We start from the raw sequence: 4,057 nt of genomic DNA on the forward strand, positions 1-4,057 counted from the left end.
CATCCAATGCTACTTAATTTATTCAAAAAGATAGAAATGGAGGGAGAACTTCCAAATTCTTTTGATGAAGCCACCATCACTCTAACAGCAAAACCAGGTCAAGATACAACCAACAAAAGAAAACTATAGACCCATATCCTTAATGAACATAGATGCAAAAATTCTCAGTAAAATACTTGCAACCACATACAGACACACATCAAAAGGATCATCCACCATGATCAAGCTGGCTTTATTCCAGAGATGCAGGGATGGTTCAATATACGTAAGTCAATAAATGCCATAAATCAGATAAATGGGCTCAATGACAAGAACCACATGATCATTTCAATAGATGCAGAGAAGGCCTTTGACAAAATTCAACATGCTTTTATGTTTAAAGTTCTAGAGAGACTTGGACTGGAGGGAACATACCTCAACATAATTAAAGCCATATGCAACAAACCCACAGCCAACATAATTCTAAATGGAGAAAAACTGGAAGCATTCCCATTGAAATCAGGAAGTAGACAAGGCTGTCTACTTTCTCCACTCCCTTTCAACATAGTGGTTGAAACTCTTGCAAGAGCAATAAGACAAGAAAAGGAAATTAAAGTAGTAATAATTGGAAAAAAGGGATCAAATTATCCCTTTTTGCAGATGATATGATACTATATCTGAGACACCAAAAATTACACTAGAAAACTCCTAGAAATTATTAATACATTCAGTACAGTGGCAGTTTACAAAATTAATCTACAAGAGTCTGTAGCTTTTCTATATACCAATAACAAGCAATCCAAGAAAGAGTACATGGAAATACTCCCTTTCACAATAGCAGCAAAAAAAACACTTGGCATAAGCCTGACCAAAGACATTAAAGAGCTCTACAATGAAAATTTTAAATCTTCAAAGAAAGATATTGAGGAAGACATCAGAAGCTGGAAGGACCTCCCATGCTCATGGATTGGAAGAATCAATATTGTGAAAATGACCATCCTACCAAAAGCCATTTATAGATTCACTGCCAATCAAAAATCCCATGACATTCTTCACAGAGTTGGAAAAAACATCCTAAGATTCATGGAAGCACAAAAGACCTCTGATAGCCAAAGCAACTCTGAAGGCTAAGAGCAATGCTGGGGGCATTAATATACCAGATTTTAAACTATATTTCAGAACTGTAGTCATAAAAACAACATGGTACTAGTGCAAAAATAGACCCATAGATCAAGGGAACAAAGGTGAAGACCCAAATATGAGTACATGCAATTTCAGCCTGATATTTGTCAAAGGGGCCAAGAACATTCATGGGAAGAATGACAGCATGTTCAGCAAATGGTGCTGGCAAAGCTGGATCTCTCCCTGTAGAAGAATGAAATTAAACCCCTATCTTTCACATTGCACAAATGTCAACTCCAAATGGATCAAAAACCTCAATGTGAAGCTTGAAACTCTGAAGCAGTTAGAAGAAAACATTGGCAATAACCTATAAGATATAGGTGTAGGAAAGGATTTCCTATTGCTCAGGAAGCAAGGTCATGAATCAAAAATGGGACCTCATTAAACTAAAAAGCTTCTGTGTATCAAAAGAAGAAACCAAAAAGTGAAGAGAAAACCCACCGAATGGGAGAAAATCTTCACCAGTAACACATCTGGCAGGGGTTTAACATCCAGAATTTATAATGAACAAAGAATCAAGAAAGGAAGTAACCCAATTAAAAGATGGGCTAAGGAGCTGAGCAGAGAGTTCTCAAAAGAAGAAATAAAGATGGCTAAGAAGCATCTTAAAAGGTGTTCAACATCATTAGTAATTATTTAAGATTTCATCTTACTGCAGTCAGGCTGCTTAAGATCAAGAGAACAAATGATTCCAAATGTTGGAGAGGATGTGGGGAAAGGGAAACACTCAGCCACTGCTGGTGGGGCTGCAAACTTGTTTAACCCCTATGGAAAGCAGTGTGGAGAGCTCTTTCAAAACCACAAATGAACCTACCATTTGACCCACTTATAACACTCCTTGACATATACCCAAAGAACTCATCCAATTGCAGAGACCCTTCTAAATCCATGTTTGTTGCTGTTCTTTTCACAATAGCTAAGAGATGGAAGCAACCTAAGTGTCCCTCAACTGATGAGTGGGTAATGAAAATGTGGTTCATTTATACAATGGAGTTTTACTCAGCAGTAAAGAAAGATGAAATCATGAAATTTGCAGGTAAATTGATGGAACTAGAAACTGTTATACTAAGTGAAGTAACACAGATTCAGAAAAACAAACAAACAAACAAAAAATGGCATATGTTCTCCCTCATATGAGGATCCTAGCAACAAATCCTGATAAGTGAGTATGTGTATCTAGACATAACTACAGGAACCAGGATAATGGAAGGAACCAGGGAGGTAAAGGAAAAGAAAGAATCTGAAAGAACAGTAGGAAACAAGCCTTAATCAGGGAGACATGGATAAAAATGGGGTTATTTTAAGGGGAGGGGGAGGGAGGGTTATACAAAGAACCATGGGGATAAAGGGAAAGAAGGAGCTCAAGAGAGGTGGGACCATAGGAAAAGGGTATTATTAAGGGAGAAATGGGAAAAATGGTGGCACCTTAAATGGGGCAACTATGATGGAAGGGTTAGACAATGAGAGAGATAAATAATGCATAGCTAGTTTAAAAAACCAGAGGGAGCCATATTAGCCCAACAACGTACTGACAAATTATACATACAACTAGCTCAAGGAATATAACATATCTCTAGTCAAGGTTTATCTGAAAACATTTGGTCTTTTGCCATGTTTTATTTACATAGCACATGGTAATTAAAAGTACCAGGCTGTTGGAACTATCCTTCTTGGATATTTAACAGCCATACTTTAAGGCCCATACTAATTTGGTCAGAGGGATTTAAAGGAGAGTTTTGCTCCTTGCCCTCCAAGGTCGATGAGTTCCAGGGGACTATGGAGCATCTCTCAAAATGTCCTGTAACTGTTGTGAGTGACCTGTCCTCTTAATCAAGGAGGCCATGGAGACCCCACAGATGGACTTGTACCAGTGTCCAGTCTACAAAGGTCAACATAGATGAAACATTTCTTCCATGCTTCCAAATGAAGCCATCCACGGTTGAGCAGGACCTTTGGTAGAGGAAAGAAGCCAGGGCCTCGTCCCTAAGCCCATGTGACTTCTGAGGAACACATCCTCAAACAATGTTAAGAGTAAAAACAAATTGTTTTATCTGGGACAACTGCAAAGTAAAAATGAATTTGTTTATCTGGGCCAACTGTTATGGTCTTAAACACACAAAAGGAAAGTATAACCAAAGAGTAAAGGGATCAGTATAATTCTTTAAGAGTCCATGTGTATAGCTAAAAGCTACATAACAAGAAACTCTAGATAGGCTGACTAGCTTCTGTGGATGGACAAGCACTGGAGAACTGCTGGGGGTGCCAACAACACAGTGGACAGTAACAGGGATTACAGAGTATATGGGATCCAGTGGGGGGGGGCTATGGGAGGGTGCCATTTGGGATGTGGGTACATAGATGAATAGGATAGTTTGGGATGTTCTGTATGAAACACACACAAAACATCAACAAATAAAAAGAAGAGTTATATTTGAGAAAGAAGTATAAAAATTTGCTCCATGTTAATTGGTAGAGGTGAATACCATTGAAATCTACCCAATGATTTTACATCCATGCTCAGGTGGATCTCAGAAAGCAACCGTGACTAGCAATAATCAGATACCTAGAGATTAGAGATTCGTATGCAAACATGTAAGGCTAATAGCATTAAAACTGAATTTTTCTGTATGAAACTGTATTTTAAAATGAAATGGAGATCTTTTTCAAAGGTAAAAACCTCATTCAATTTTATGTCTTATAGGTTATAGGCTGAGTACAATATTGTATAATTGTATTAATTCAATTGTGAACCTAAAAATTTACAGCCACTTTTGAAAGAGATGTATCTTTGGTCAGGAAATTGTTGTTGACTATGTCAAAGCTGTAATGAAATGCTGCTTCTAATCATGTGGTTATTAAATAAAAAGAAATACCAAAAAAACAACAACAAAAAAAC

The sequence above is a fragment of the Nannospalax galili genome, unplaced genomic scaffold, assembly GCF_000622305.1.
Source record: "Nannospalax galili isolate Female #2095 unplaced genomic scaffold, S.galili_v1.0 scaffold381, whole genome shotgun sequence".
Lineage (NCBI taxonomy): Eukaryota > Metazoa > Chordata > Mammalia > Rodentia > Spalacidae > Nannospalax > Nannospalax galili.